The sequence below is a fragment of the Oncorhynchus gorbuscha genome, unplaced genomic scaffold (assembly GCF_021184085.1).
Source record: "Oncorhynchus gorbuscha isolate QuinsamMale2020 ecotype Even-year unplaced genomic scaffold, OgorEven_v1.0 Un_scaffold_1978, whole genome shotgun sequence".
Classification (NCBI taxonomy): domain Eukaryota; kingdom Metazoa; phylum Chordata; class Actinopteri; order Salmoniformes; family Salmonidae; genus Oncorhynchus; species Oncorhynchus gorbuscha.
Window position 1 is genome coordinate 4,283 of NW_025746606.1, and position 27,646 is coordinate 31,928.

At 38.4% G+C, this 27,646-nt stretch overlaps 11 non-coding genes across 11 annotated transcripts; all 11 read left to right on the top strand.

Annotated features, from left to right (window-relative positions):
• Nucleotides 1-20,004: 20,004 nt before the first annotated feature.
• On the top strand, nucleotides 20,005-20,098 carry trnai-uau. The gene is made up of 2 exons: nucleotides 20,005-20,042; nucleotides 20,063-20,098. It is a non-coding gene; the product is annotated as a tRNA-Ile (tRNA).
• A 648-nt stretch (nucleotides 20,099-20,746) lies between these two features.
• trnai-uau lies at nucleotides 20,747-20,840 on the top strand. Its single transcript has 2 exons — nucleotides 20,747-20,784; nucleotides 20,805-20,840. It is a non-coding gene; the product is annotated as a tRNA-Ile (tRNA).
• Nucleotides 20,841-21,488: 648 nt separating this feature from the next.
• Nucleotides 21,489-21,582, top strand: trnai-uau. The gene is made up of 2 exons: nucleotides 21,489-21,526; nucleotides 21,547-21,582. It is a non-coding gene; the product is annotated as a tRNA-Ile (tRNA).
• A 648-nt stretch (nucleotides 21,583-22,230) lies between these two features.
• Nucleotides 22,231-22,324, top strand: trnai-uau. Its single transcript has 2 exons — nucleotides 22,231-22,268; nucleotides 22,289-22,324. It is a non-coding gene; the product is annotated as a tRNA-Ile (tRNA).
• A 648-nt stretch (nucleotides 22,325-22,972) lies between these two features.
• Nucleotides 22,973-23,066, top strand: trnai-uau. Its single transcript has 2 exons — nucleotides 22,973-23,010; nucleotides 23,031-23,066. It is a non-coding gene; the product is annotated as a tRNA-Ile (tRNA).
• Nucleotides 23,067-23,714: 648 nt separating this feature from the next.
• trnai-uau lies at nucleotides 23,715-23,808 on the top strand. The gene is made up of 2 exons: nucleotides 23,715-23,752; nucleotides 23,773-23,808. It is a non-coding gene; the product is annotated as a tRNA-Ile (tRNA).
• A 648-nt stretch (nucleotides 23,809-24,456) lies between these two features.
• trnai-uau lies at nucleotides 24,457-24,550 on the top strand. The gene is made up of 2 exons: nucleotides 24,457-24,494; nucleotides 24,515-24,550. It is a non-coding gene; the product is annotated as a tRNA-Ile (tRNA).
• Nucleotides 24,551-25,198: 648 nt separating this feature from the next.
• On the top strand, nucleotides 25,199-25,292 carry trnai-uau. Its single transcript has 2 exons — nucleotides 25,199-25,236; nucleotides 25,257-25,292. It is a non-coding gene; the product is annotated as a tRNA-Ile (tRNA).
• A 648-nt stretch (nucleotides 25,293-25,940) lies between these two features.
• Nucleotides 25,941-26,037, top strand: trnai-uau. Its single transcript has 2 exons — nucleotides 25,941-25,978; nucleotides 25,999-26,037. It is a non-coding gene; the product is annotated as a tRNA-Ile (tRNA).
• A 649-nt stretch (nucleotides 26,038-26,686) lies between these two features.
• trnai-uau lies at nucleotides 26,687-26,780 on the top strand. Its single transcript has 2 exons — nucleotides 26,687-26,724; nucleotides 26,745-26,780. It is a non-coding gene; the product is annotated as a tRNA-Ile (tRNA).
• Nucleotides 26,781-27,428: 648 nt separating this feature from the next.
• trnai-uau lies at nucleotides 27,429-27,522 on the top strand. The gene is made up of 2 exons: nucleotides 27,429-27,466; nucleotides 27,487-27,522. It is a non-coding gene; the product is annotated as a tRNA-Ile (tRNA).
• The last annotated feature ends 124 nt before the right edge of the window (nucleotides 27,523-27,646 follow it).

Below are 27,646 nucleotides of genomic sequence, written 5' to 3' on the forward strand. Positions count from 1 at the left end.
GATCTACTCTCTCTATTATATTATGACAGACCAGCGATATCTACGGTCTCTATTATATTTTGACAGACCAGCTAGATCTACTGTCTCTATTAAATTATGACAGACAACCTAGATCTACTGTCTCTATTATATTATGACAGACCAGCTAGATCTACTGTCTCTATTATATTATGACAGACCAGCTACTGTCTCTATCTACTGTCTCTATTATATTATGACAGACCAGCTAGATCTACTGTCTCTATTATATTATGACAGACCAGCTAGATCTACTGTCTCTATTATATTATGACAGACCAGCTAGATCTACTGTCTCTATTATATTATGAAAGACCAGCCTAATCTAATGTCACTATTATAATATGATAGACCAGCTAGATATACTGTCTCTATTATATTATGACAGACCAGCTAGATCTAATGTCTATATTATTTTATGACAGACCAGCTAGATCTACGGTCTCTATTATATTATGACAGACCAGCTAGATCTATATTCTCTATTATATTATGACAGACCAGCTAGATCTACTGTCTCTATTATAATATGACAGACCAGCTAGATCTACTGTCTCTATTATATTATGACAGACCAGCTAGATCTACATTCTCTATTATATTATGACAGACCAGCTAGATCTACTGTCTCTATTATATTATGACAGACCAGATCTACGGTCTCTATTATATTATGACAGATCAGCTAGATCTACTGTCTCTATTATCTTATGACAGACCAGCAAAATCTACTGCCTGTATTATATTATGACAGACCAGCTAGATTTACTGTCTCTATTATATTATGACAGACCAGCTAAATCTACTGTCTCTATTATATTATGAAAGACCAGCCTAATCTAATGTCACTATTATAATATGACAGACCAGCTAGATCTACGGTCTCTATTATATTATGACAGACCAGCTAGATCTATATTCTCTATTATATTATGACAGACCAGCTAGATCTACTGTCTCTATCATATTATGACAGACTAGCTAGATCTACTGTCTCTATTATATTATGACAGACCAGCAAAATCTACTGCCTGTATTATATTATGACAGACCAGCTAGATTTACTGTCTCTATTATATTATGACAGACCAGCTAGATCTACTGTCTCTATTATATTATGAAAGACCAGCCTAATCTAATGTCACTATTATAATATGACAGACCAGCGAGATCTACGGTCTCTATTATATTATGACAGACCAGCTAGATCTACTGTCTCTATTATATTATGACAGACCAGCGAGATCTACTGTCTCTATTGTATTATGACAGACCAGCTAAATCTACTGTATCTATTATATTATGACGGACCCACCTTATCTAATGTCACTATTATATTATGACAGACCAGCTAGATCTACTGTCTCTATTATATTATGAAAGACCAGCCTATTATATTATGACAGACCAGCTAGATCTACTGTCTCTATTATATTATGACAGACCAGCTAGATCTACTGTCTCTATTATATTATGACAGACCAGCTAGATCTACTGTCTCTATTATATTATGACAGACCAGCTAGATCTACTGTCTCTATTGTATTATGACAGACCAGCTAAATCTACTGTATCTATTATATTATGACGGACCCACCTTATCTAATGTCACTATTATATTATGATAGACCAGCTAGATATACTGTCTCTATTATATTATGACAGACCAGCTAGATCTAATGTCTATATTATTTTATGACAGACCAGCTAGATCTACTGTCTCTATTATATTATGACAGACCAGCTAGATCTACATTCTCTATTATATTATGACAGACCAGCTAGATCTACTGTCTCTATTATATTATGACAGACCAGCTAGATCTACTGTCTCTATTATATTATGACAGACCAGCTAGATCTACTGTCTCTATTATATTATGACAGACCAGCTAGATCTACTGTCTCTATTATATTATGACAGACCAGCTAGATCTACTGTCTCTATTATATTATGACAGACCAGCTAGATCTACTGTTTCTATTATATTATGACAGACCAGCTAATTTTACTGTCTCTATTATATTATGACAGACCAGCTAAATCTACTGTCTCTATTATATTATGACAGACCAGCTAGATCTACTGTCTCTATTATATTATGACAGACCAGCTATATCTAATGTCTCTATTATATTATGACAGACCAGCTAGATATACTGTCTCTATTATATTATGACAGACCAGCTAGATCTAATGTCTATATTATTTTATGACAGACCAGCTAGATCTACTGTCTCTATTATATTATGACAGACCAGCTAGATCTATATTCTCTATTATATTATGACAGACCAGCTAGATCTACTGTCTCTATTATATTATGACAGACCAGCTAGATCTACTGTCTCTATTATATTATGACAGACCAGCTAGATCTACATTCTCTATTATATTATGACAGACCAGCTAGATCTACTGTCTCTATTATATTATGACAGACCAGATCTACGGTCTCTATTATATTATGACAGATCAGCTAGATCTACTGTCTCTATTATATTATGACATACCAGCTAGATCTAATGTCTCTATTATATTATGACAGACAGACCAGCTAGATTATATTACTGTCTCTATTATATTATGACAGACCAGCTAAATCTACTGTCTCTATTATATTATGAAAGACCAGCCTAATCTAATGTCACTATTATAATATGACAGACCAGCTAGATCTACGGTCTCTATTATATTATGACAGACCAGCTAGATCTATATTCTCTATTATATTATGACAGACCAGCTAGATCTACTGTCTCTATCATATTATGACAGACCAGCTAGATCTACTGTCTCTATTATATTATGACAGACCAGCTAAATCTACTGTATCTATTATATTATGACAGACCAGCTAGATCTACTGTCTCTATTATATTATGACAGACCAGCTAGATCTACTGTCTCTATTATATTATGAAAGACCAGCCTAATCTAATGTCACTATTATAATATGACAGACCAGCGAGATCTACGGTCTCTATTATATTATGACAGACCAGCTAGATCTACTGTCTCTATTATATTATGACAGACCAGCGAGATCTACTGTCTCTATTGTATTATGACAGACCAGCTAAATCTACTGTATCTATTATATTATGACGGACCCACCTTATCTAATGTCACTATTATATTATGACAGACCAGCTAGATCTACTGTCTCTATTATATTATGAAAGACCAGCTAGATCTAATGTCACTATTATATTATGACAGACCAGCTAGATCTACTGTCTCTATTATATTATGACAGACCAGCTAGATCTACTGTCTCTATTATATTATGACAGACCAGCTAGATCTACTGTCTCTATTATATTATGACAGACCAGCTAAATCTACTGTCTCTATTATATTATGACAGACCAGCTAGATCTACTGTCTCTATTATATTATGACAGACCAGCTAGATCTACTGTCTCTATTATATTATGACAGACCAGCTAGATCTACTGTCTCTATTATTATATTATGACAGACCAGCTAGATCTACTGTCTCTATTATATTATGACAGACCAGCTAGATCTACTGTCTCTATTATATTATGACAGACCAGCTAGATCTACTGTCTCTATTATATTATTATGACAGACCAGCTAGATCTACTGTCTCTATTATATTATGACAGACCAGCTAGATCTACTGTCTCTATTATATTATGACAGACCAGCTAGATCTACTGTCTCTATTATATTATGACAGACCAGCTAGATCTACTGTCTCTATTATATTATGACAGACCAGCTAGATCTACTGTTCTCTATTATATTATGACAGACCAGCTAGATCTACTGTCTCTATTATATATGACAGACCAGCTAGATCTACTGTCTCTATTATATTATGACAGACCAGCTAGATCTACATTCTCTATTATATTATGACAGACCAGCTAGATCTACTGTCTCTATTATATTATGACAGACCAGCTAGATCTACTGTCTCTATTATATTATGACAGACCAGCTAGATCTACTGTCTCTATTATATTATGACAGACCAGCAAAATCTACTGTCTCTATTATATTATGACAGACCAGCTAGATTTACTGTCTCTATTATATTATGACAGACCAGCTAAATCTACTGTCTCTATTATATTATGAAAGACCAGCTAATCTAATGTCACTATTATAATATGACAGACCAGCTAGATCTACTGTCTCTATTATATTATGACAGACCAGCTAGATCTATATTCTCTATTATATTATGACAGACCAGCTAGATCTACTGTCTCTATCATATTATGACAGACCAGCTAGATCTACTGTCTCTATTATATTATGACAGACCAGCAAAATCTACTGTCTGTATTATATTATGACAGACCAGCTAGATCTACTGTCTCTATTATATTATGACAGACCAGCTAGATCTACTGTCTCTATTATATTATGACAGACCAGCTAGATCTACTGTCTCTATTATATTATGACAGACCAGCTAGATCTACTGTCTCTATTATATTATGACAGACCAGCTAGATCTACTGTCTCTATTATATTATGACAGACCAGCTAAATCTACTGTCTCTATTATATTATGACAGACCAGCTAGATCTACTGTCTCTATTATATTATGACAGACCAGCTAGATCTACTGTCTCTATTATATTATGACAGACCAGCTAGATCTACTGTCTCTATTATATTATGACAGACCAGCTAGATCTACTGTCTCTATTATATTATGACAGACCAGCTAGATCTACTGTCTCTATTATATTATGACAGACCAGCTAGATCTACTGTCTCTATTATATTATGACAGACCAGCTAGATCTACTGTCTCTATTATATTATGACAGACCAGCTAGATCTACTGTCTCTATTATATTATGACAGACCAGCTAGATCTACTGTCTCTATTATATTATGACAGACCAGCTAGATCTACTGTCTCTATTATATTATGACAGACCAGCTAGATCTACTGTCTCTATTATATTATGACAGACCAGCTAGATCTACTGTCTCTATTATATTATGACAGACCAGCTAAATCTACTGTCTCTATTATATTATGACAGACCAGCTAGATTTACTGTCTCTATTATATTATGACAGACCAGCTAAATCTACTGTCTCTATTATATTATGACAGACCAGCTTAATCTACTGTCTCTATTTTATTATGACAGACCAGCTGGATCTACTGTCTCTATGTCTCTATTATATTATGACAGACCAGCTAGACCTACTGTCTCTATTATATTATGACAGACCAGCTAAATCTCCTGTCTCAATTATATTATGACAGACCAGCTAGATCTACTGTCTCTATTATATTATGACAGACCAGCTAAATCTACTGTCTCTATTATATTATGACAGACCAGCTAGATCTACTGTCTCTATTACAGTATTTACATTTTACATTTAAGACCAGCTAGACGCTCTTATCCAGATTGGTGCATCTCACCTTATTATATATGACAGACCAGCTAAATCTACTGTCTCTATTATATTATGACAGACCAGCTAGATCTACTGTCTCTATTATATTATGACAGACCAGCTAGATCTACTGTCTCTATTATATTATGACAGACCAGCTAGATCTACTGTCTCTATTATATTATGAAAGACCAGCCTAATCTAATGTCACTATTATATTATGACAGACCAGCTAGATCTACTGTCTCTATTATATTATGACAGACCAGCTAGATCTACTGTCTCTATTATATTATGACAGACCAGCTAGATCTACTGTCTCTATTATATTATGACAGACCAGCTAGATCTACTGTCTCTATTATATTATGACAGACCAGCTAGATCTACTGTCTCTATTATATTATGACAGACCAGCTAGATCTACTGTCTCTATTATATTATGACAGACCAGCTAGATCTACTGTCTCTATTATATTATGACAGACCAGCTAGATCTACTGTCTCTATTATATTATGACAGACCAGCTATCTACTGTCTCTATTATATTATGACAGACCAGCTAGATCTACTGTCTCTATTATATTATGACAGACCAGCTAGATCTACTGTCTCTATTATATTATGACAGACCAGCTAGATCTACTGTCTCTATTATATTATGACAGACCAGCTAGATCTACTGTCTCTATTATATTATGACAGACCAGCTAGATCTACTGTCTCTATTATATTATGACAGACCAGCTAGATCTACTGTCTCTATTATATTATGACAGACCAGCTAGATCTACTGTCTCTATTATATTATGACAGACCAGCTAGATCTACTGTCTCTATTATATTATGACAGACCAGCTAGATCTACTGTCTCTATTATATTATGACAGACCAGCTAGATCTACTGTCTCTATTATATTATGACAGACCAGCTAGATTTACTGTCTCTATTATATTATGACAGACCAGCTAGATCTACTGTCTCTATTATATTATGACAGACCAGCTAGATCTACTGTCTCTATTATATTATGACAGACCAGCTAGATCTACTGTCTCTATTATATTATGACAGACCAGCTAGATCTACTGTCTCTATTATATTATGACAGACCAGCTAGATCTACTGTCTCTATGTCTCTATTATATTATGACAGACCAGCTAGATCTACTGTCTCTATTATATTATGACAGACCAGCTAGATCTACTGTCTCTATTATATTATGACAGACCAGCTAATCTACTGTCTCTATTATATTATGACAGACCAGCTAAATCTACTGTCTCTATTATATTATGACAGACCAGCTAGATCTACTGTCTCTATTATAGTATGACAGACCAGCTAATCTACTGTCTAGCTATTATATTATGACAGACCAGCTAGATTATATTATATTATGACAGACCAGCTAAATCTACTGTCTCTATTATATTATGACAGACCAGCTAGATCTACTGTCTCTATTATATTATGACAGACCAGCTAGATCTACTGTCTCTATTATATTATGACAGACCAGCTAGATCTACTGTCTCTATTATATTATGACAGACCCACCTTATCTAATGTCACTATTATATTATGATAGACCAGCTAGATATACTGTCTCTATTATATTATGACAGACCAGCTAGATCTACTGTCTCTATTATATTTATGACAGACCAGCTAGATCTACTGTCTCTATTATATTATGACAGACCAGCTAGATCTACTTCTCTATTATATTATGACAGACCAGCTAGATCTACTGTCTCTATTATATTATGACAGACCAGCTAGATCTACTGTCTCTATTATATTATGACAGACCAGCTAGATCTACATGTCTCTATTATATTATGACAGACCAGCTAGATCTACTGTCTCTATTATATTATGACAGACCAGCTAGATCTACTGTCTCTATTATATTATGACAGACCAGCTAGATCTACTGTCTCTATTATATTATGACAGACCAGCTAAATCTACTGCCTGTATTATATTATGACAGACCAGCTAGATTTACTGTCTCTATTATATTATGACAGACCAGCTAAATCTACTGTCTCTATTATATTATGAAAGACCAGCCTAATCTAATGTCACTATTATATTATGACAGACCAGCTAGATCTACTGTCTCTATTATATTATGACAGACCAGCTAGATCTATATTCTCTATTATATTATGACAGACCAGCTAGATCTACTGTCTCTATTATATTATGACAGACCAGCTAGATCTACTGTCTCTATTATATTATGACAGACCAGCAAAATCTACTGCCTGTATTATATTATGACAGACCAGCTAGATTTACTGTCTCTATTATATTATGACAGACCAGCTAGATCTACATTCTCTATTATATTATGACAGACCAGCTAGATCTACTGTCTCTATTATATTATGACAGACCAGATCTACGGTCTCTATTATATTATGACAGATCAGCTAGATCTACTGTCTCTATTATATTATGACATACCAGCTAGATCTAATGTCTATATTATTTTATGACAGACCAGCTAGATCTACTGTCTCTATTACATTATGAAAGACCAGCTAGATCTACTGTTTCTATTATATTATGACAGACCAGCTAATTTTACTGTCTCTATTATATTATGACAGACCAGCTAAATCTACTGTCTCTATTATATTATGACAGACCAGCTAGATCTACTGTCTCTATTATATTATGACAGACCAGCTAGATCTACTGTCTCTATTATATTATGACAGACCAGCTAGATTTACTGTCTCTATTATATTATGACAGACCAGCTAAATCTACTGTCTCTATTATATTATGACAGACCAGCTAGATCTACTGTCTCTATTATATTATGACAGACCAGCTAGATCTACTGTCTCTATTATATTATGACAGACCAGCTAGATCTACTGTCTCTATTATATTATGACAGACCAGCTAAATCTACTGTCTCTATTATAGTATGACAGACCAGCTAGATCTACTGTCTCTATTATATTTGACAGACCAGCTAGATCTACTGTCTCTATTATATTATGACAGACCAGCTAGATCTACTGTCATTATTATATTATGACAGACCAGCTAAATCTACTGTCTCTATTATATTATGACAGACCAGCTAGATCTACTGTCTCTATTATATTATGACAGACCAGCTAGATCTACTGTCTTTATGTCTCTATTATATTATGACAGACCAGCTAGATCTACTGTCTCTATTATATTATGACAGACCAGCTAAATCTACTGTCTCTATTATATTATGACAGACCAGCTAGATCTACTGTCTCTATTATATTATGACAGACCAGCTAGATCTACTGTCTCTATTATATTATGAAAGACCAGCTAGATCTACTGTCTCTATTATATTATGACAGACCAGCTAATTTTACTGTCTCTATTATATTATGACAGACCAGCTAAATCTACTGTCTCTATTATATTATGACAGACCAGCTAAATCTACTGTCTCTATTATATTATGACAGACCAGCTAGATCTACTGTCTCTATTATATTATGACAGACCAGCTAGATCTACTGTCTCTATGTCTCTATTATATTATGACAGACCAGCTAGATCTACTGTCTCTATTATATTATGACAGACCAGCTAAATCTACTGTCTCTATTATATTATGACAGACCAGCTAGATCTACTGTCTCTATTATATTATGACAGACCAGCTAAATCTACTGTCTCTATTATATTATGACAGACCAGCTAGATCTACTGTCTCTATTATATTTATTTTACAGACCAGCTCAGATCTACTGTCTCTATTATATTATGAGCAGACCAGCAAATCTACTTCTCTATTATATTATGACAGACCAGCTAAATCTACTGTCTCTATTATATTATGACAGACCAGCTAGATCTACTGTCTCTATTATATTATGACAGACCAGCTAGATCTACTGTCTCTATTATATTATGACAGACCAGCTAGATCTACTGTCTCTATTATATTATGACAGACCAGCAAATCTACTGTCTCTATTATATTATGACAGACCAGCTAGATTTACTGTCTCTATTATATTATGACAGACCAGCTAGATCTACTGTCTCTATTACAGTATTTATATTTTACAGACCAGTAGATCTACTGTCTCTATTATATTATGACAGACCAGCAAATCTACTGTCTCTGACCTTATATTATGACAGACCAGCTAAATCTACTGTCTCTATTATATTATGACAGACCAGCTAGATCTACTGTCTCTATTATATTATGACAGACCAGCTAGATCTACTGTCTCTATCATATTATGACAGACCAGCTAGATCTACTGTCTCTATTATATTATGACAGACCAGCTAAATCTACTGTCTCTATTATATTATGACAGACCAGCTAGATTTACTGTCTCTATTATATTATGACAGACCAGCTAAATCTACTGTCTCTATTATATTATGACAGACCAGCTAGATCTACTGTCTCTATTATATTATGACAGACCAGCTAGATATACATTCTCTATTATATTATGACAGACCAGCTAGATCTACTGTCTCTATTATATTATGACAGACCAGCTAGATATACATTCTCTATTATATTATGACAGACCAGCTAGATCTACTGTCTCTATTTTATTATGACAGACCATATCTACTGTCTCTATTATCTTATGACAGACCAGCTAAATCTACTGTCTCTATTATATTATGACAGACCAGCTAGATCTACTGTCTCTATGTCTCTATTATATTATGACAGACCAGCTAGATCTACTGTCTCTATTATATTATGACAGACCAGCTAGATCTACTGTCTCTATTATATTATGACAGACCAGCTAGATCTACTGTCTCTATTATATTATGACAGACCAGCTAGATCTACATGTCTCTATTATATTATGACAGACCAGCTAGATCTACTGTCTCTATTATATTATGACAGACCAGCTAGATCTACTGTCTCTATTATATTATGACAGACCAGCTAAATCTACTGTCTCTATTATATTATGACAGACCAGCTAGATCTACTGTCTCTATTATATTATGACAGACCAGCTGATCTAATGTCACTATTATATTATGACAGACCAGCTAGATCTACTGTCTCTATTATATTATGACAGACCAGCTAAATCTACTGTCTCTATTATATTATGACAGACCAGCGAGATCTAATGTCTCAATTATATTATGACAGACCAGCTAGATCTACTGTCTCTATTATATTATGACAGACCAGCTAGATCTACTGTCTCTATTATATTATGACAGACCAGCTAGATCTACTGTCTCTATTATAAGATGACAGACCAGCTAGATCTACTGTCTCTACTATATTATGACAGACCCACTAGATCTACTATCTCTATTATATTATGACAGACCAGCTAGATCTACTGTCTCTATTAAATTATGACAGACCAGCTAGATCTAAAATCAAATCAAATCAAATCAAATTTATTTATATAGCCCTTCGACATCAGCTTATATCTCAAAGTGCTGTACAGAAACCCAGCCTAAAACCCAAACAGCAAGCAATGCAGTTGTAAAAGCACGGTGGCTAGGAATAACTCTCTAGAAAGGCCAAAATGACAGACCAGCTAAATCTACTGTCTCTATTATATTATGACAGACCAGCTAGACCTACTGTCTCTATTATATTATGACAGACCAGCTAGATCTACTGTCTCTATTATATTATGACAGACCAGCTAGATCTACTGTCTCTATTATATTATGAAAGACCAGCCTAATCTAATGTCACTATTATAATATGACAGACCAGCTAGATCTACTGTCTCTATTATATTATGACAGACCAGCTAGATCTACTGTCTCTATTATATTATGACAGACCAGCTATCTACTGTCTCTATTATATTATGACAGACCAGCTAGATCTACTGTCTCTATTATATTATGACAGACCAGCTAGATATACTGTCTCTATGTCTCTATTATATTATGACAGACCAGCTTGATCTACTGTCTCTATTATATTATGACAGACCAGCTAGATCTACTGTCTCTATTATATTATGACAGACCAGCTAGATCTACATTCTCTATTATATTATGACAGACCAGCTAGATCTACTGTCTCTATTATATTATGACAGACCAGCTAGATCTACTGTCTCGATTATATTATGATAGACCAGCTAGATCTACTGTCTCTATTATAGTATGACAGACCAGCTAAATCTACTGTCTCTATTACAGTATGACAGACCAGCTAGATCTACTGTCTCTATTACAGTATTTACATTTTACATTTAAGTCAGTTAGCAGAGCGTCTTACAAATTGTCTCTATTATGGTATGACAGACCAGCTAAATCTACTGTCTCTATTATATTATGACAGACCAGCTCGATCTACTGTCTCTATTATATTATGACAGACCAGCTAGATCTACTGTCTCTATTATATTATGACAGACCAGCTAGATCTACTGTCTCTATTATATTATGACAGACCAGCTAGATCTACTGTCTCTATTATATTATGACAGACCAGCTAAATCTACTGCCTCTATTATATTATGACAGACCAGCTAGATCTACTGTCTCTATTATATTATGACAGACCAGCTAAATCTACTGTCTCTATTATATTATGATAGACCAGCTAGATCTACTGTCTCTATTATATTATGACAGACCAGCTAGATCTACTGTCTCTATTATATTATGACAGACCAGCTAGATATACATTCTCTATTATATTATGACAGACCAGCTAGATCTACTGTCTCTATTATATTATGACAGACCAGCTATCTACTGTCTCTATTATATTATGACAGACCAGCTAAATCTACTGTCTCTATTATATTATGACAGACCAGCTAGATCTACTGTCTCTATGTCTCTATTATATTATGACAGACCAGCTAGATCTACTGTCTCTATTATATTATGACAGACCAGCTAGATCTACTGTCTCTATTATATTATGACAGACCAGCTAGATATACATTCTCTATTATATTATGACAGACCAGCTAGATCTACTGTCTCTATTATATTATGATAGACCAGATCTACTGTCTCTATTATATTATGACAGATCAGCTAAATCTACTGTCTCTATTATATTATGACAGACCAGCTAGACCTACTGTCTCTATGATATTATGACAGACCAGCTAGATCTACTGTCTCTAATATATTATGACAGACCCGCCTGATCTAATGTTACTATTATATTATGACAGACCAGCTAGATCTACTGTCTCTATTACAGTATGACAGGCCAGCTAAATCTACTGTCTCTATTATATTATGACAGACCAGCTAGACCTACTGTCTCTATTATATTATGACAGACCAGCTAGATCTACTGTCTCTACTATATTATGACAGACCAGCTTGATCTACTGTCTCTATTATTTTATGACAGACCAGCGAGATCTAATGTCTCAATTATATTATGACAGACCAGCTAGATCTACTGTCTCTATTATATTATGACAGACCAGCTCGATCTACTGTCTCTATTAAATATCGACAGACCAGCTAGATCTACTCTCTATTATAAGATGACAGACCAGCTAGATCTACTGTCTCTACTATATTATGACAGACCCACTAGATCTACTATCTCTATTATATTATGACAGACCAGCTAGATCTACTGTCTCTATTAAATTATGACAGACCAGCTTGATCTAAAATCAAATCAAATCAAATCAAATTTATTTATATAGCCCTTCGTACATCAGCTTATATCTCAAAGTGCTGTACAGAAACCCAGCCTAAAACCCCAAACAGCAAGCAATGCAGTTGTAAAAGCACGGTGGCTAGGAATAACTCCCTAGAAAGGCCAAAATGACAGGCCAGCTAAATCTACTGTCTCTATTATATTATGACAGACCAGCTAGACCTACTGTCTCTATGATATTATGACAGACCAGCTAGATCTACTGTCTCTATTATATTATGAAAGACCAGCCTAATCTAATGTCACTATTATAATATGACAGACTAGCTTGATCTACTGTCTCTATTATATTATGACAGACCAGCTAGATCTACTGTCTCTATTATATTATGACAGACCAGATCTACTGTCTCTATTATCTTATGACAGATCAGCTAAATCTACTGTCTCTATTATATTATGACAGACCAGCTAGATATACTGTCTCTATGTCTCTATTATATTATGACAGACCAGCTTGATCTACTGTCTCTATTATATTATGACAGACCAGCTAGATCTACTGTCTCTATTATATTATGACAGACCAGCTAGATATACATTCTCTATTATATTATGACAGACCAGCTAGACCTACTGTCTCTATTATATTATGACAGACCAGCTAAATCTCCTGTCTCGATTATATTATGATAGACCAGATCTACTGTCTCTATTACAGTATGACAGACCAGCTAAATCTACTGTCTCTATTACAGTATGACAGACCAGCTAGATCTACTGTCTCTATTACAGTATTTACATTTTACATTTAAGTCAGTTAGCAGAGCGTCTTACAAATTGGTGCATTCACCTTATGGTATGACAGACCAGCTAAATCTACTGTCTCTATTATATTATGTCAGACCATCTAGATCTACTCTCTCTATTATATTATGACAGACCAGCTAGATCTACTGTCTCTATTATATTATGACAGACCAGCTAGATCTACTGTCTCTATCATATTATGACAGACTAGCTAGATCTACTGTCTCTATTATATTATGACAGACCAGCAAAATCTACTGCCTGTATTATATTATGACAGACCAGCTAGATTTACTGTCTCTATTATATTATGACAGACCAGCTAAATCTACTGTCTCTATTATATTATGATAGACCAGCTAGATCTACTGTCTCTATTATATTATGACAGACCAGCTAGATCTACTGTCTCTATTATATTATGACAGACCAGCTAGATATACATTCTCTATTATATTATGACAGACCAGCTAGATCTACTGTCTCTATTATATTATGACAGACCATATCTACTGTCTCTATTATCTTATGACAGATCAGCTAAATCTACTGTCTCTATTATATTATGACAGACCAGCTAGATCTACTGTCTCTAATATATTATGACAGACCCGCCTGATCTAATGTTACTATTATATTATGACAGACCAGCTAGATCTACTGTCTCTATTACAGTATGACAGGCCAGCTAAATCTACTGTCTCTATTATATTATGACAGACCAGCTAGATCTACTGTCTCTACTATATTATGACAGACCAGCTTGATCTACTGTCTCTATTATTTTATGACAGACCAGCGAGATCTAATGTCTCAATTATATTATGACAGACCAGCTAGATCTACTGTCTCTATTATATTATGACAGACCAGCTCGATCTACTGTCTCTATTAAATATCGACAGACCAGCTAGATCTACTCTCTATTATAAGATGACAGACCAGCTAGATCTACTGTCTCTACTATATTATGACAGACCCACTAGATCTACTATCTCTATTATATTATGACAGACCAGCTAGATCTACTGTCTCTATTAAATTATGACAGACCAGCTTGATCTAAAATCAAATCAAATCAAATCAAATTTATTTATATAGCCCTTCGTACATCAGCTTATATCTCAAAGTGCTGTACAGAAACCCAGCCTAAAACCCCAAACAGCAAGCAATGCAGTTGTAAAAGCACGGTGGCTAGGAATAACTCCCTAGAAAGGCCAAAATGACAGGCCAGCTAAATCTACTGTCTCTATTATATTATGACAGACCAGCTAGACCTACTGTCTCTATGATATTATGACAGACCAGCTAGATCTACTGTCTCTATTATATTATGAAAGACCAGCCTAATCTAATGTCACTATTATAATATGACAGACTAGCTTGATCTACTGTCTCTATTATATTATGACAGACCAGCTAGATCTACTGTCTCTATTATATTATGACAGACCAGATCTACTGTCTCTATTATCTTATGACAGATCAGCTAAATCTACTGTCTCTATTATATTATGACAGACCAGCTAGATATACTGTCTCTATGTCTCTATTATATTATGACAGACCAGCTTGATCTACTGTCTCTATTATATTATGACAGACCAGCTAGATCTACTGTCTCTATTATATTATGACAGACCAGCTAGATATACATTCTCTATTATATTATGACAGACCAGCTAGATCTACTGTCTCTATTATATTATGACAGACCAGATCTACTGTCTCTATTATCTTATGACAGATCAGCTAAATCTACTGTCTCTATTATATTATGACAGACCAGCTAGATCTACTGTCTCTATGTCTCTATTATATTATGACAGACCGGCTAGATCTACTGTCTCTATTATATTATGAGGGACAAGCTAGATCTACTGTCTCTATTATATTATGACATACCAGCTAGATATACATTCTCTATTATATTATGACAGACCAGCTAGATCTACTGTCTCTATTATATTATGATAGACCAGATCTACTGTCTCTATTATATTATGACAGATCAGCTAAATCTACTGTCTCTATTATATTATGACAGACCAGCTAGATCTACTGTCTCTATTATATTATGACAGACCAGCTATACCTACTGTCTCTATTATATTATGACAGACCAGCTAAATCTCCTGTCTCTATTATATTATGACAGACCAGCTAAATCTCCTGTCTCTATTATATTATGACAGACCCGCCTGATCTAATGTCACTATTATATTATGACAGACCCGCCTGATCTAATGTCACTATTATATTATGACAGACCCGCCTGATCTAATGTCTCTATTATATTATGACAGACCAGCTTGATCTAAAATCAAATCAAATCCAATCAAATTTATTTATATAGCCCTTCGTACATCAGCTTATATCTCAAAGTGCTGTACAGAAACCCAGCCTAAAACCCCAAACAGCAAGCAATGCAGTTGTAAAAGCACGGTGGCTAGGAATAACTCCCTAGAAAGGCCAAAATGACAGGCCAGCTAAATCTACTGTCTCTATTATATTATGACAGACCAGCTAGATCTACTGTCTCTATTACAGTATGACAGACTAGCTAGATCTACTGTCTCTATTATATTATGACAGACCAGCAAAATATACTGTCTCTATGTCTCTATTACAGTATGACAGACCAGCTAAATCTACTGTCTCTATTATATTATGTCAGACCAGCTCGATCTACTCTCTCTATTATATTATGACAGACCAGCTAGATCTACTGTCTCTATTATATTATGACAGACTAGCTAGATCTACTGTCTCTATTATATTATGACAGACCAGCAAAATCTACTGCCTGTATTATATTATGACAGACCAGCTAGATTTACTGTCTCTATTATATTATGACAGACCAGCTAAATCTACTGTCTCTATTATATTATGAAAGACCAGCCTAATCTAATGTCACTATTATAATATGACAGACCAGCTAGATCTACTGTCTCTATTATATTATGACAGACCAGCTAGATCTACTGTCTCTATTATATTATGACAGACCAGCTAGATATACATTCTCTATTATATTATGACAGACCAGCTAGATCTACTGTCTCTATTATATTATGACAGACCAGATCTACTGTCTCTATTATCGTATGACAGATCAGCTAAATCTACTGGCTCTATTATATTATGACAGACCAGCTAGATCTACTGTCTCTATGTCTCTATTATATTATGACAGACCGGTTAGATCTACTGTCTCTATTATAATATGACAGACCAGCTAGATCTACTGTCTCTGTTATATTATGACAGACCAGCTAGATCTACTGTCTCTATTATATTATGACAGACCAGCAAGATATACATTCTCTATTATATTATGACAGACCAGCTAGATCTACTGTCTCTATTATATTATGATAGACCAGATCTACTGTCTCTATGATATTATGACAGACCAGCTAAATCTCCTGTCTCTATTACAGTATGACAGGCCAGCTAAATCTATTGTCTCTATTATATTATGACAGACCAGCTAGATCTACTGTCTCTACTATATTATGACAGACCAGCTTGATCTACTGTCTCTATTATATTATGACAGACCAGCTCGATCTACTGTTTCTATTAAATATCGACAGACCAGCTAGATCAACTGTCTCTATTATATTATTACAGACCCACTAGATCTACTATCTCTATTATATTATGACAGATCAGCTAGATCTACTGTCTCTATTAAATTATGACAGACCAGCTTGATCTAAAATCAAATCAAATCAAATCAAATGTATTTATATAGCCCTTCGTACATCAGCTTATATCTCAAAGTGCTGTACAGAAACCCAGCCTAAAACCCCAAACAGCAAGCAATGCAGTTGTAAAAGCACGGTGGCTAGGAATAACTCCCTAGAAAGGCCAAAACCTCGGAAGAAACCTAGAGAGGAACCAGGCTATGTGGGGTGGCCAGTCCTCTTCTGGCTGTGCCGGGTAGATATTATAACAGAACATGGCCAAGATGTTCAAATGTTCATAAATGACCAGCATGGTCGAATAATAATAAGGCAGAACAGTTTAAACTGGAGCAGCAGCAAGGTCAGGTGGACTGGGGACAGCAAGGAGTCATCATGTCAGGTAGTTCTGGGGCACGGTCCTAGGGCTCAGGTCCTCCGAGAGAGAGAAAGAAAGAGAGAATTAGAGAGAGCATATGTGGGGTGGCCAGTCCTCTTCTGGCTGTGCCAGGTGGAGATTATAACAGAACATGGCCAAGATGTTCAAATGTTCATAAATGACCAGCATGGTCGAATAATTGTAAGGCAGAACAGTTTAAACTGGAGCAGCAGCATGGCCAGGTGGACTAGGGACAGCAAGGAGTCATCATGTCAGGTAGTCCTGGGACATGGTCCTAGGGTTCAGGTCCTCCGAGAGAGAGAAAGAAAGAGAGAAGGAGAGAATTAGAGAATGCACACTTAGATTCACACAGGACACCGAATAGGACAGGAGAAGTACTCCAGATATAACAAACTGACCCTAGCCCCCCGACACATAAACTACTGCAGCATAAATACTGGAGGCTGAAACAGGAGGGGTCAGGAGACACTGTGGCCCCATCCGAGGACACCCCCGGACAGGGCCAAACAGGAAGGATATAACCCCACCCACTTTGCCAAAGCACAGCCCCCACACCACTAGAGGGATATCTTCAACCACCAACTTACCATCCTGAGACAAGGCTGAGTATAGCCCACAAAGATCTCCGCCACGGCACAACCCAAGGGGGGGGATGCCAACCCAGACAGGATGACCACAACAGTGAATCAACCCACTCAGGTGACGCACCCCCTCCAGGGATGGAATGAGAGAGCCCCAGTAAGCCAGTGACTCAGCCCCTGTAATAGGGTTAGAGGCAGAGAATCCCAGTGGAAAGAAGGGAACCGGCCAGGCAGAGACAGCAAGGGCGGTTCGTTGCTCCAGAGCCTTTCCGTTCACCTTCCCACTCCTGGGCCAGACTACACTCAATCATATGACCCACTGAAGAGATGAGTCTTCAGTAAAGACTTAAAGGTTGAGACCGAGTTTGAGTCTCTAACATGGGTAGGCAGACCGTTCCATAAAAATGGAGCTCTATAGGAGAAAGCCCTGGCTCCAGCTGTTTGCTTAGAAATTCTAGGGACAATTAGGAGGCCTGCGTCTTGTGACCGTAGCGTACGTGTAGGTATGTACGGCAGGACCAAATCAGAGAGATAGGTAGGAGCAAGCCCATGTAATGCTTTGTAGGTTAGCAGTAAAAACTTGAAAGATCTACTGTCTCTATGTCTCTATTTTATTATGACAGACCAGCTACATCTACTGTCTCTATTACATTATGCTCCATTTCTGCAAAATATGGTGATCAGTGAGAGTGTTGTTAATGGATCCTGTGGTGCAATTGGTTAGACTGTTTTACTTATACAGCAGTATAAGTAATAGGTATGTCATTGAGATAACAGGTCAGAGTGCAGGCACAGCAAGTATTGAAATTCATAGTCTTCTGTATCACCAGCTATGCCTGACAAGTCAGCAATGCAGGGTGGCGAGACTGCTCGAAAGTCCAAGCGGATGGCTGTTTGCGAAGTGAGTTGCTGCTCCTGCAGAGAAAATAACCACCTAACGTGGGGATCGAACCCACGACCCTGAGATTAAGAGTCTCATGTTCTACCGACTGAGCTAGCCAGGTACCACAATAGTAATATTGACTTGGTCCGAATATCTTTCAGCTCCATTTCTGCAAAATATGGTGATCAGTGAAAGTGTTTTTGATGGATCCTGTGGTGCAATTGGTTAGCCTGTTTTACTTATACAGCAGTATAAGTCATTGAGATAACAGGTCAGAGTGCAGGCAAAGCTAGTATTCAAATTCATAGTCTTCTGTATCACCAGCTATGCCTGACAAGTCAGCAATGCAGGGTGGCGAGACTGCTCGAAAGTCCAAGCGGATGGCTGTTTGCGAAGTGTTTTGGTGCTTCGGCTCTGAAAAGAATCACCCCATTTGTGGTTTGAACCCACGAATACGAGATTAAGAGTCTCATGCTCTACCGTCTGAGTTAGCCAGGTCGGTCAATTGTCGGACTGACTCGGACCAATATGGTACATCTATGTTTGTGCAAAATATGCTAATCAATGTATCAGGCTCCTGTGGCGCAATCGGTTAGCGTGTGGTACTTATACAGCAGTATGCAGCGAAGCAATGCCGAGGTTGTGAGTTCGAGCCTCACCAGGAGCATGTACTTTTCTTGAACCCTCTGCCTGTCTATTTATTGTCCAGAAAAGGAGCATTTTTCAAAACATTTAGGAGGACATTACATAAGTATGTCATTGAGATAACAGGTCAGAGTGCAGGCACAGCTAGTATTAAAATCCTTAGTTTTCTGACCCTGAGATTAAGAGTGTCATGCTCTACCGACTGAGCTAACCAGGCATCTCAGCGGTAATATTGACCTGGTCCGATTATCGTACAGCTCCGTTTGTGGAAAATATGGTGATCAGTGAGAGTGTTGTTAATGGATCCTGTGGTGCAATTGGTTAGCCTGTTTTACTTATACAGCAGTATAAGTCATTGAGATAACAGGTCAGAGTGCAGGCAAAGCTAGTATTCAAATTCATAGTCTTCTGTATCACCAGCTATGCCTGACAAGTCAGCAATGCAGGGTGGCGAGACTGCTCGAAAGTCCAAGCGGATGGCTGTTTGCGAAGTGTGTTGGTGCTTCGGCTCAGAAAAGAATCACCCCATTTGTGGTTTGAACCCACGAATACGAGATTAAGAGTCTCATGCTCTACCGTCTGAGTTAGCCAGGTCGGTCAATTGTCGGACTGACTCGGACCGAATATGGTACATCTATGTTTGTGCAAAATATGCTAATCAATGTATCAGGCTCCTGTGGCGCAATCGGTTAGCGTGTGGTACTTATACAGCAGTATGCAGCGAAGCAATGCCGAGGTTGTGAGTTCGAGCCTCACCAGGAGCATGTACTTTTCTTGAACCCTCTGCCTGTCTATTTATTGTCCAGAAAAGGAGCATTTTTCAAAACATTTAGGAGGACATTACATAAGTATGTCATTGAGATAACAGGTCAGAGTGCAGGCACAGCTAGTATTAAAATCCTTAGTTTTCTGACCCTGAGATTAAGAGTGTCATGCTCTACCGACTGAGCTAACCAGGCATCTCAGCAATAATATTGACCTGGTCCGATTATCGTACAGCTCCGTTTGTGGAAAATATGGTGATCAGTGAGAGTGTTGTTAATGGATCCTGTGGTGCAATTGGTTAGCCTGTTTTACTTATACAGCAGTATAAGTCATTGAGATAACAGGTCAGAGTGCAGGCAAAGCTAGTATTCAAATTCATAGTCTTCTGTATCACCAGCTATGCCTGACAAGTCAGCAATGCAGGGTGGCGAGACTGCTCGAAAGTCCAAGCGGATGGCTGTTTGCGAAGTGTGTTGGTGCTTCGGCTCAGAAAAGAATCACCCCATTTGTGGTTTGAACCCACGAATACGAGATTAAGAGTCTCATGCTCTACCGTCTGAGTTAGCCAGGTCGGTCAATTGTCGGACTGACTCGGACCGAATATGGTACATCTATGTTTGTGCAAAATATGCTAATCAATGTATCAGGCTCCTGTGGCGCAATCGGTTAGCGTGTGGTACTTATACAGCAGTATGCAGCGAAGCAATGCCGAGGTTGTGAGTTCGAGCCTCACCAGGAGCATGTACTTTTCTTGAACCCTCTGCCTGTCTATTTATTGTCCAGAAAAGGAGCATTTTTCAAAACATTTAGGAGGACATTACATAAGTATGTCATTGAGATAACAGGTCAGAGTGCAGGCACAGCTAGTATTAAAATCCTTAGTTTTCTGACCCTGAGATTAAGAGTGTCATGCTCTACCGACTGAGCTAACCAGGCATCTCAGCGGTAATATTGACCTGGTCCGATTATCGTACAGCTCCGTTTGTGGAAAATATGGTGATCAGTGAGAGTGTTGTTAATGGATCCTGTGGTGCAATTGGTTAGCCTGTTTTACTTATACAGCAGTATAAGTCATTGAGATAACAGGTCAGAGTGCAGGCAAAGCTAGTATTCAAATTCATAGTCTTCTGTATCACCAGCTATGCCTGACAAGTCAGCAATGCAGGGTGGCGAGACTGCTCGAAAGTCCAAGCGGATGGCTGTTTGCGAAGTGTGTTGGTGCTTCGGCTCAGAAAAGAATCACCCCATTTGTGGTTTGAACCCACGAATACGAGATTAAGAGTCTCATGCTCTACCGTCTGAGTTAGCCAGGTCGGTCAATTGTCGGACTGACTCGGACCGAATATGGTACATCTATGTTTGTGCAAAATATGCTAATCAATGTATCAGGCTCCTGTGGCGCAATCGGTTAGCGTGTGGTACTTATACAGCAGTATGCAGCGAAGCAATGCCGAGGTTGTGAGTTCGAGCCTCACCAGGAGCATGTACTTTTCTTGAACCCTCTGCCTGTCTATTTATTGTCCAGAAAAGGAGCATTTTTCAAAACATTTAGGAGGACATTACATAAGTATGTCATTGAGATAACAGGTCAGAGTGCAGGCACAGCTAGTATTAAAATCCTTAGTTTTCTGACCCTGAGATTAAGAGTGTCATGCTCTACCGACTGAGCTAACCAGGCATCTCAGCGGTAATATTGACCTGGTCCGATTATCGTACAGCTCCGTTTGTGGAAAATATGGTGATCAGTGAGAGTGTTGTTAATGGATCCTGTGGTGCAATTGGTTAGCCTGTTTTACTTATACAGCAGTATAAGTCATTGAGATAACAGGTCAGAGTGCAGGCAAAGCTAGTATTCAAATTCATAGTCTTCTGTATCACCAGCTATGCCTGACAAGTCAGCAATGCAGGGTGGCGAGACTGCTCGAAAGTCCAAGCGGATGGCTGTTTGCGAAGTGTGTTGGTGCTTCGGCTCAGAAAAGAATCACCCCATTTGTGGTTTGAACCCACGAATACGAGATTAAGAGTCTCATGCTCTACCGTCTGAGTTAGCCAGGTCGGTCAATTGTCGGACTGACTCGGACCGAATATGGTACATCTATGTTTGTGCAAAATATGCTAATCAATGTATCAGGCTCCTGTGGCGCAATCGGTTAGCGTGTGGTACTTATACAGCAGTATGCAGCGAAGCAATGCCGAGGTTGTGAGTTCGAGCCTCACCAGGAGCATGTACTTTTCTTGAACCCTCTGCCTGTCTATTTATTGTCCAGAAAAGGAGCATTTTTCAAAACATTTAGGAGGACATTACATAAGTATGTCATTGAGATAACAGGTCAGAGTGCAGGCACAGCTAGTATTAAAATCCTTAGTTTTCTGACCCTGAGATTAAGAGTGTCATGCTCTACCGACTGAGCTAACCAGGCATCTCAGCGGTAATATTGACCTGGTCCGATTATCGTACAGCTCCGTTTGTGGAAAATATGGTGATCAGTGAGAGTGTTGTTAATGGATCCTGTGGTGCAATTGGTTAGCCTGTTTTACTTATACAGCAGTATAAGTCATTGAGATAACAGGTCAGAGTGCAGGCAAAGCTAGTATTCAAATTCATAGTCTTCTGTATCACCAGCTATGCCTGACAAGTCAGCAATGCAGGGTGGCGAGACTGCTCGAAAGTCCAAGCGGATGGCTGTTTGCGAAGTGTGTTGGTGCTTCGGCTCAGAAAAGAATCACCCCATTTGTGGTTTGAACCCACGAATACGAGATTAAGAGTCTCATGCTCTACCGTCTGAGTTAGCCAGGTCGGTCAATTGTCGGACTGACTCGGACCGAATATGGTACATCTATGTTTGTGCAAAATATGCTAATCAATGTATCAGGCTCCTGTGGCGCAATCGGTTAGCGTGTGGTACTTATACAGCAGTATGCAGCGAAGCAATGCCGAGGTTGTGAGTTCGAGCCTCACCAGGAGCATGTACTTTTCTTGAACCCTCTGCCTGTCTATTTATTGTCCAGAAAAGGAGCATTTTTCAAAACATTTAGGAGGACATTACATAAGTATGTCATTGAGATAACAGGTCAGAGTGCAGGCACAGCTAGTATTAAAATCCTTAGTTTTCTGACCCTGAGATTAAGAGTGTCATGCTCTACCGACTGAGCTAACCAGGCATCTCAGCGGTAATATTGACCTGGTCCGATTATCGTACAGCTCCGTTTGTGGAAAATATGGTGATCAGTGAGAGTGTTGTTAATGGATCCTGTGGTGCAATTGGTTAGCCTGTTTTACTTATACAGCAGTATAAGTCATTGAGATAACAGGTCAGAGTGCAGGCAAAGCTAGTATTCAAATTCATAGTCTTCTGTATCACCAGCTATGCCTGACAAGTCAGCAATGCAGGGTGGCGAGACTGCTCGAAAGTCCAAGCGGATGGCTGTTTGCGAAGTGTGTTGGTGCTTCGGCTCAGAAAAGAATCACCCCATTTGTGGTTTGAACCCACGAATACGAGATTAAGAGTCTCATGCTCTACCGTCTGAGTTAGCCAGGTCGGTCAATTGTCGGACTGACTCGGACCGAATATGGTACATCTATGTTTGTGCAAAATATGCTAATCAATGTATCAGGCTCCTGTGGCGCAATCGGTTAGCGTGTGGTACTTATACAGCAGTATGCAGCGAAGCAATGCCGAGGTTGTGAGTTCGAGCCTCACCAGGAGCATGTACTTTTCTTGAACCCTCTGCCTGTCTATTTATTGTCCAGAAAAGGAGCATTTTTCAAAACATTTAGGAGGACATTACATAAGTATGTCATTGAGATAACAGGTCAGAGTGCAGGCACAGCTAGTATTAAAATCCTTAGTTTTCTGACCCTGAGATTAAGAGTGTCATGCTCTACCGACTGAGCTAACCAGGCATCTCAGCGGTAATATTGACCTGGTCCGATTATCGTACAGCTCCGTTTGTGGAAAATATGGTGATCAGTGAGAGTGTTGTTAATGGATCCTGTGGTGCAATTGGTTAGCCTGTTTTACTTATACAGCAGTATAAGTCATTGAGATAACAGGTCAGAGTGCAGGCAAAGCTAGTATTCAAATTCATAGTCTTCTGTATCACCAGCTATGCCTGACAAGTCAGCAATGCAGGGTGGCGAGACTGCTCGAAAGTCCAAGCGGATGGCTGTTTGCGAAGTGTGTTGGTGCTTCGGCTCAGAAAAGAATCACCCCATTTGTGGTTTGAACCCACGAATACGAGATTAAGAGTCTCATGCTCTACCGTCTGAGTTAGCCAGGTCGGTCAATTGTCGGACTGACTCGGACCGAATATGGTACATCTATGTTTGTGCAAAATATGCTAATCAATGTATCAGGCTCCTGTGGCGCAATCGGTTAGCGTGTGGTACTTATACAGCAGTATGCAGCGAAGCAATGCCGAGGTTGTGAGTTCGAGCCTCACCAGGAGCATGTACTTTTCTTGAACCCTCTGCCTGTCTATTTATTGTCCAGAAAAGGAGCATTTTTCAAAACATTTAGGAGGACATTACATAAGTATGTCATTGAGATAACAGGTCAGAGTGCAGGCACAGCTAGTATTAAAATCCTTAGTTTTCTGACCCTGAGATTAAGAGTGTCATGCTCTACCGACTGAGCTAACCAGGCATCTCAGCGGTAATATTGACCTGGTCCGATTATCGTACAGCTCCGTTTGTGGAAAATATGGTGATCAGTGAGAGTGTTGTTAATGGATCCTGTGGTGCAATTGGTTAGCCTGTTTTACTTATACAGCAGTATAAGTCATTGAGATAACAGGTCAGAGTGCAGGCAAAGCTAGTATTCAAATTCATAGTCTTCTGTATCACCAGCTATGCCTGACAAGTCAGCAATGCAGGGTGGCGAGACTGCTCGAAAGTCCAAGCGGATGGCTGTTTGCGAAGTGTGTTGGTGCTTCGGCTCAGAAAAGAATCACCCCATTTGTGGTTTGAACCCACGAATACGAGATTAAGAGTCTCATGCTCTACCGTCTGAGTTAGCCAGGTCGGTCAATTGTCGGACTGACTCGGACCGAATATGGTACATCTATGTTTGTGCAAAATATGCTAATCAATGTATCAGGCTCCTGTGGCGCAATCGGTTAGCGTGTGGTACTTATACAGCAGTATGCAGCGAAGCAATGCCGAGGTTGTGAGTTCGAGCCTCACCAGGAGGAGCATGTACTTTTCTTGAACCCTCTGCCTGTCTATTTATTGTCCAGAAAAGGAGCATTTTTCAAAACATTTAGGAGGACATTACATAAGTATGTCATTGAGATAACAGGTCAGAGTGCAGGCACAGCTAGTATTAAAATCCTTAGTTTTCTGACCCTGAGATTAAGAGTGTCATGCTCTACCGACTGAGCTAACCAGGCATCTCAGCGGTAATATTGACCTGGTCCGATTATCGTACAGCTCCGTTTGTGGAAAATATGGTGATCAGTGAGAGTGTTGTTAATGGATCCTGTGGTGCAATTGGTTAGCCTGTTTTACTTATACAGCAGTATAAGTCATTGAGATAACAGGTCAGAGTGCAGGCAAAGCTAGTATTCAAATTCATAGTCTTCTGTATCACCAGCTATGCCTGACAAGTCAGCAATGCAGGGTGGCGAGACTGCTCGAAAGTCCAAGCGGATGGCTGTTTGCGAAGTGTGTTGGTGCTTCGGCTCAGAAAAAGAATCACCCCATTTGTGGTTTGAACCCACGAATACGAGATTAAGAGTCTCATGCTCTACCGTCTGAGTTAGCCAGGTCGGTCAATTGTCGGACTGACTCGGACCGAATATGGTACATCTATGTTTGTGCAAAATATGCTAATCAATGTATCAGGCTCCTGTGGCGCAATCGGTTAGCGTGTGGTACTTATACAGCAGTATGCAGCGAAGCAATGCCGAGGTTGTGAGTTCGAGCCTCACCAGGAGCATGTACTTTTCTTGAACCCTCTGCCTGTCTATTTATTGTCCAGAAAAGGAGCATTTTTCAAAACATTTAGGAGGACATTACATAAGTATGTCATTGAGATAACAGGTCAGAGTGCAGGCACAGCTAGTATTAAAATCCTTAGTTTTCTGACCCTGAGATTAAGAGTGTCATGCTCTACCGACTGAGCTAACCAGGCATCTCAGCGGTAATATTGACCTGGTCCGATTATCGTACAGCTCCGTTTGTGGAAAATATGGTGATCAGTGAGAGTGTTGTTAATGGATCCTGTGGTGCAATTGGTTAGCCTGTTTTACTTATACAGCAGTATAAGTCATTGAGATAACAGGTCAGAGTGCAGGCAAAGCTAGTATTCAAATTCATAGTCTTCTGTATCACCAGCTATGCCTGACAAGTCAGCAATGCAGGGTGGCGAGACTGCTCGAAAGTCCAAGCGGATGGCTGTTTGCGAAGTGTGTTGGTGCTTCGGCTCAGAAAAGAATCACCCCATTTGTGGTTTGAACCCACGAATACGAGATTAAGAGTCTCATGCTCTACCGTCTGAGTTAGCCAGGTCGGTCAATTGTCGGACTGACTCGGACCGAATATGGTACATCTATGTTTGTGCAAAATATGCTAATCAATGTATCAGGCTCCTGTGGCGCAATCGGTTAGCGTGTGGTACTTATACAGCAGTATGCAGCGAAGCAATGCCGAGGTTGTGAGTTCGAGCCTCACCAGGAGCATGTACTTTTCTTGAACCCTCTGCCTGTCTATTTATTGTCCAGAAAAGGAGCATTTTTCAAAACATTTAGGAGGACATTACATAAGTATGTCATTGAGATAACAGGTCAGAGTGCAGGCACAGCT